Source organism: Prionailurus viverrinus, chromosome C1, assembly GCF_022837055.1.
Source record: "Prionailurus viverrinus isolate Anna chromosome C1, UM_Priviv_1.0, whole genome shotgun sequence".
Classification (NCBI taxonomy): Eukaryota; Metazoa; Chordata; class Mammalia; order Carnivora; family Felidae; genus Prionailurus; species Prionailurus viverrinus.
In genome coordinates, this window is record NC_062568.1 from 207,279,555 (window position 1) to 207,286,506 (window position 6,952).

Sequence of the window (6,952 nt, forward strand, 5' to 3'; positions counted from 1 at the left end):
TGAAAAAAAAGTTTCTCTTTATGAACCATTATATATAGCCATTATATGTGTGTATAATTTATCTTTCCCTTTTTACCTTGACTTCTAAAAGTTTCAAAACTAAACTATAATAACCACATTACATAAATTGCTGTAATGTGTTTATTTAGTTTTTCCTCCTGTTACACAAAGTTTTGTTTTTTATCTATACTTTAACAGCCCCTCTGTATTTATGGTACTTGTGGTAGGCTGCTCAAATCCTTTTTAGAAGCGGTAAGTGGTACAAACTGTAAACAAATAAAACATTCCGGCAATAAACCTATTCTGCTTTTTAACATCAGAAATATGTTATGTCAAAATTCTAGTTCCTAAAAACAGAAGCCTTTAAAAATTATACAAAAATTTGTGCTGAATGAATTTGAAAACAGTGTTGAGTGGCCAGAAAAGCAGGCCAAGATCTGAAACCAGATCCACCAAATAGAAGCAGACAAAAGCTCAATTAAGGAGGGAGTGTGAACTTCCAGTACTGTGAAGGCATGAAGTGTGTCCCCTGGTTTTGGCAGTAAAAGGCTGGAAGCCAGAGCAAGAGCAGGTGTCAGCAAAGTGAGGGCCACTGAAGCCAGTCTGTGGTGGGCTGGGGAGTAATTAGGAGGCTAGAAAGTGGATACAAGTATCCTCCTTGCTTCCAGAACTCGACAGGAGAGTAACAGCTAGGAGGAAACACGAATGAAGGAAGGATTTTTCTCCCCTGCTTCCTGTTTTTATTAGGAGAGATCTGCATGTTTCTATACTTTATTCAACAGCTATTTACTAGGTGCCTAGGTGCCTGTGACAGGCATTTCCAGGAGTCTGGGATAAATCAATGAATGAAACAGATAAACATCCTTGCCATGGAGGAGCTTACATCCTAGGAGGGGAAGTGAGGACACTAAAATAATAATTTATACAGAATGCTACATGATCATAAGCATTACCAGGGAGGGAAGAGTACAGCAGAGGCAGGTGTGGGGGGGGGGGGGAGGAACGCTGTGCAGGTGCATAAATGAGGTCAGGTTGGGCCTGTTGAGGTGATGAGGTGTAAGCAAAGACTTGAAGGAGGTGAAGGAGTTAGCCAAGCAGCGTTCAGGGAAGAGCATTCTAGGTCAGAGCAAAGGCCCTAAGGTGGGACTGTGGAGAAACTGCAAAAGGGGAAAGGAGTAACCAATACGGCAAGTCCCTAAGATTACAAGGCAGTGCTAATATCCAGAACACAGGCTGAGGGATTAGCTAAGTCAGGGAGAGTAGCTCCTCACTACACTTGAGGAAAGAAGGTAAGAAAGAAGGCAGAGAATTCTGTAAGTGGAGGAAAGGGAAGAAGGGGTGGGGGAGTTCATGCCTTCTTTTCCCTATGAGGTGGTAGGTAAGGTTTTATGCCAAACACGGGGCAGTGGGGAGGCTTGAGTAAAGCAGTCAAAATGTTAGAAAAGTCACTGTGGAAGACAGGGGAGGGAACTGACCAGAATTACTTCGACACCAAAGACGGGTTCGGAGGAGACCTAAGATTACACATTAATTGTGGCACTACCCCCTAGCACTGTGAGATTTCTCCCTGGCAGACTAAAACCAGAAGGTATGGATGGTAAGAACGATGCAAGGCTGGCATGTGCATAATGGGTCTTGCAGAAAAATGAATTAAAAACTGCAAGTGCCAGTCAGAAAATAGCTAGAGCAATGCACCCCACAAGTCACACGGAAGGAAAAGCTGGAAGAGGCTGCTGCACCAGGAGACTTGAGGTACAAGAGCACACAGAAAGAGACGATAGAAGTGAGAGCTATAAGTGATCAGAACTTCATTCAGAGCTGCAGGCCAATCTGAGATCCAAAGACAAACCTGAAGGCTACGATAAGTGAAGAAGATGTGGCCACAACAGTGAGTTGCGGGAACATGGGAGCATGAAGCCAACGTTTGCTTGAGCTGAAGTCAAGGAATTTTACAGTTAAAGGTAGTTAGTTACAGAAGTTCAGTATAGCGGTCAGGTATTTCTAATGACTCGGGTGGGAGAGTCACTTAGCCTGTTTCTTCATCTGTAAAATGGGAGTCATAGTATCTATTTCGTATGGTTGTTACAAGGATTAAAATAGAGGGGCGCCTGCGCGGCTCAGTCGGTTAAGCTCATGATCTCACGGTTTTGTGAGTTTCAGCCCCAAATCGGGCTCTGTGCTGACAATGTGGAGCTACTGGGGATTCTCTCTCTCTCTGCCCCTCCCCACTCACGCTGTCTCTGTCTCTTTCAAAATAAATAAACTTAAAAAAAATTTTTTTTTTAAAACAAGGATTAGTGAATAATGCAAAGTGCTTGGAAAAGAGCCTGGCACATTAGAAAGAGCTCAATGAAAGTAAGCTATTTTGTCAATATTGTTGTTGTTACTGTTTATACAGTCATTGACATCTGCCAGGATGATGTCAGAAATTCGGATGGAAGGGAGAACTAATCCAAGTATCAATGATATCAAACAGAGCAATGGTAGAGGGTGGTACAGTTGAATGATATGCTTTGGCATAGACAATGTGGTATTAAATATCAAAAAAAAATTTTAATCCATCGTTTACGATCTTTTGACTTCAAACACATATACAAACACAAAGCGATCATAAAAGTACCAATTGAGTACTAGAGAAGTATTATATGACAATACAAAAGGGAAAAGGCTCTGACTATAAAAACCATGGAAGCCATCATGGTATGAGCAGTGGTACATTAAATTGTACTAAAACGTAAAAGAGTTGGGAGTTAACTTTATCCTACCATGCCTGTATACAAACAGAAGTTCGTTGAGGGTAAAGAACTAAATCTCTACATGCACTGTCAATAAACTGGTAATGAATGTCATAAAAGTGAGCATAAATGAATCAATGGGCCATTAACCAAAAAGTCCACCTCAAAGAGAAGCCCAAGGACTCTTCTGCAAGGTCTTCCTTGCCACTGTCACATCTGCTTCATTCATCTTCTATTCCAAGGAGCTGCACAAAGAAAAGTTCTGGAAGTATGTATTTATCCATACTTTTATGAACTCCAGAGATTCACCAGTTTCTGTTTCAACAAGGCCATCTTTCAAAGAGAAAACTACATGAAATAGACAGGCTATAGTTTCACTTCAGAGCCTTGTAAAATTATATCATATCAGTTTACAAGATCAAAAGGATATGCTTAACTCCTGGAAAAGACCTGCTGTGATTAGCAGCCTGGGAAGGGGTTTACAAACTAGGAAGCAGGGGCCTATTGTCATCCTTTACTTTGTACCCAGAACAAGCCCTTAGCAGGGAACTGGGCTAGAAAGCCCTGGTCTTGGAGAGACTCTGTTGGCACTCTTCTTGAGAGTTTATTCCCTGCACAAATTCAAAGTGCAAAGAGAAAAAAAGGAAAACTGCATTCATATTTGGTCTTGAAAAGAAAAGTGGTCTGTTTAAAGCCTTCGAAGCTGTACTTAATTGGATAAATTTTGGAAAAACATTCATCAGAGCAGAGCTGCACGGATTCATAAAATTCTGCCTCCAAATCAGATTCACAATCAGGTCTGATTTTATTAAATGCTGAAATTATATCGAACCACAATTCTTCAGATCTTTTTTTACTAATAGAGTAACTGTAAAAAATTTTTAACTTAGAAACAGTTCTTAATTGGGGCATGGAATTTTAAAACAAACATTCTGTATTTCTCTCAAGTTAAAGTAATACAAAAAAGCACTCGCTTCTATTGACGCCATTTTTGATTCAACTAAGTTCTAAAAGAAAAGCTTAACAGTAAAAGCAGAAAAATAAAGTATTAAGACTTTTTTTTAGAGAGTTCAACTTAAGAAGTTTACAGGAATTTGTTCCACAAGAAATAGAGTTTGAAAGCGAAGGGCACAAAGAAGACAGGCATGGCACTCTCCAGGTCCTGTCCACACTGAGCACGTAGGAGACAGATTGACAGTCTCACACTAAGTTCCATCACTGATCATTTCCGGATCTGTTTCACAATCCCAAGGTGTGTACAATCCTTATACTCTATCCTCACACAGCAAGTTAACTCCGCTTGCCTCATAATCCAACAGCCACACCAAGTTAATTAGAAAGCACCACCTCACTTAAGAGAACACAAGCTCAGATTTTAGTATGACTAAGCTAAGCCGACAAAATGCCAGCCTTTAAATAAAATATCCACCATGATATCACTTAAGAGCTATTCAAATCCAATCACCATACTTCCCTAGGCCTCAGACAGACCCATCTAGGACACAAAGTAACATATTCAGTGTCGCACAACAGCTGCCTCGAACAGTAAGAGATATGCGAGCAAGGGATCTGTTGACAATCTAATTTCAGCTACCTCCAGATTCCACAAAGGTGACAACGTGCATCGTCAGAAATACTGCTGCACGCCTCTCTCACTATGAGAATATTCCGGCTTACTAAGCCTCTGCGTGGTGAGCTACCCTGAGAAATCCATCCCTGCAATGCAATTAACACTAACTGGAAGCCTCCAGACGGGAAAACTGGCCTCAGCGATCCTCAGATGTGCCCGTGTGCGTGTAAGGGATCATCATCAGGCCTCCATGGCCACAGCACGGGCCATACAAGAGGAATACACAGACACGGTATTTCATCCCAACAAGAGGGGCATCTTGAAGGCACTTTACCATAGAAGCTCATGTAGCAATTCGCCAAGGAGAAAAAGTGATCTGGGGAGTTCAGGTCCGGTTTTAGGGCCGGAACGCGCTGTGTTGCACGAACAATGACTAGCTTGCTCGAGCAGGCTCCCAACCCCCACGGCTCGGCTTCTGGTGCGGCCAGTCACCCTGAGAGCTGCCAGGGCTGTCACTCGGTGCCTTCCAGCAACCGGACTTGGCTACTGAAGGATTTGTCAGATCATCCTCCCAATATGGCTGCCAGAGTAATCCCGAGCTGCTGCTCGACGCCGAGACCACACCAGCCTTCGTCGCGGCTGGCCAGCATCCCGCACGCCCCCTCCCTTCCACCGCGCTCCTCTCCAGTCCTCGCGCCCTCGGCGCCCCCACCCCCACCCTCCGCCTCGCCGAGCCCCTTCCTACCTCCATCTGGCAAAGGGGCACAACCACAGTCCCAGTGTCAGCCCCGATGCCAACCCCAACGGGGGCGAGGGGAGAGGGGATGGGGGAAACGAGACCGGAGGGGCTTCCAGGCCGAGCAGCGCCCGCTCCGCGGAGCTGCAGTGTGCGCAGAGAGCGCAGGCAAAACAGACCCACGGCGGCGGGCAGGCTGACCGCTGGGCACAGCCGGGGCCCGGCAGCTCAGGGGAAGCGGAGGGAAGGTGCGGGTCACTGCGGGGGACCCAGCAGGCCGCTGGACCCGAGCCCGGGGGCTCGCCGGCCCAGGGAGGGTCCCCCGCCCCACCCCACCCCACCCCACCCCAGTCCGCGCCCCGCTGGGGCGGCGCGGCTCCCGCCCCGCCCGGCCCTTCCTCCGCTCAGACCCCGCCCGGTCCCGGCCCGGCCTGCCCCTCCCCCCCGGGCGGCCCCCTCCCCAGCCCGGCGGCGGCGAGCCGGCCGCTGCCCGCCCCCCCGCCTTACCTCAGCCGCGCTACGGACCGACGGGCGGACGGGCGGGCCGGGTCAGCAGGCGACACGGCGCGCGGGGGCGCGGGGGGCCCGGCACCGAAGCGCCTCAGCGCGAGCAGCGGCCGCCGCGAGCCGCAGGGCACCGCTCCGCAGCCCCATCACGCAGCGGCCCGGCGCCGCATCGAGGGCCGCGGCGCGGGGAGGGCGAGGACACGGGACGCCGGGGCGCGGCGGCGACGGAGCCGGCGGTGGCGGCTGCAGCGGACGGGGAGCGGCTCGGACTCGCGCTGGCGCCTCCCAGGGCTGCCGCCGTCTGACTGACCCGCGTCGGTCCTCGCGAAGCTCCGCCCGCTGCCGCCCGCGCCGGACACCGCCCCGAGCCCGGCCACGGCTCGTCACGTCGGCCCGCCCCGACGTCCGCGATTGACGCGAGGAACAGCCAATCGGAGCTTAGAGCTCGAGGCTGCCGGCCAATCGCAGGGTGAGCCGGAGAGAGATTGGGGCGAGGAGCTGCGGAGATGCCGGGGCGCCTCCTGGTGGCCCAGGAGCCGGCGGGGGTGCGGGGCTACTGGGCTTGCGGGGTTGGGGAGGCCGGCGCCCAGAGTCCCCTCCCGGTTGACCCGCGAAGGACGTTAGTCGGCAGCAGTCGCGCCCGGCCCACCTGATGATCCACCTTGAACAAAGGTTGGCCAAGTGGGGCGGGGCGGGACTGTGGGGACCTGACGCCTTCGGAGGGGCTGAGATGCATATGGGAGGCAGCCGAGTGTGCAGTCATTGTCCGTTTGGAAAGCTTCTCACACGTTGAAGCCGCCGAGCACGGCGCAGTCGGAATTGAAACGCGCAAAGGGATGAGTGTATTATCCCGCAGCAAGCTTTCCGGCCTATTCTTATCGAGCCCGATCACAACACCTCCCACACGCCACCTTGGGAGAAAAGGCGGAATGAGTAATGGAAAAGCATGACTTAGTGGGCATTCCACTCGTCTCCTTGGGAGACCGCGTAAGGGCCGTGAGTAAAGGAACAAAATGCTTTGTATCGTCTCTGAGCTAATGACCCGAACTCCCCTCTGGGAGATGCCCTTGAAGAGGGGGGTTGTTGGAATTCAGCAACCCGGACAGCACAAACAGTCTAGTCGCGATTTTTTTAAAAAATCAGATTTAGATTCAGCTCAAAAGGCAAAGCCCACAACTGTTCGTGAGGGGTCCAATTCAGTACTTAATGAAATACAATAGTCAACAGCATACATGTGCAGTTATCATGCCAAGCACTATTATTTTATTAGGTTGTGAAATGCTTTCCTATTTACTAACAGACAATGAAAGTAAAATACGATTTTCACCCTGAATTCAATACAGTTTTGGATGTACAAAGCCTTACTTATAAGCAGACACTAAAACACCGAAATTAATTTCCTAC

At 49.3% G+C, this 6,952-nt stretch overlaps 1 protein-coding gene across 4 annotated transcripts in view; it reads right to left on the bottom strand.

Annotated features, from left to right (window-relative positions):
* KIF1B (kinesin family member 1B) overlaps window positions 1–5,862 on the bottom strand; it is a 145,592-nt gene extending 139,730 nt beyond the window's left edge. For 3 of the 4 annotated variants that reach the window (XM_047869218.1, XM_047869224.1, XM_047869220.1), the window contains exon 1: window positions 5,549–5,859. The gene's annotated coding sequence lies outside the window, so the exon portion shown is untranslated. Of the gene's footprint in view, window positions 1–5,548 lie in introns of all 4 variants that reach the window. The other variant, XM_047869223.1, reaches the window with a different exon arrangement.
* Window positions 5,863–6,952: the final 1,090 nt, after the last annotated feature.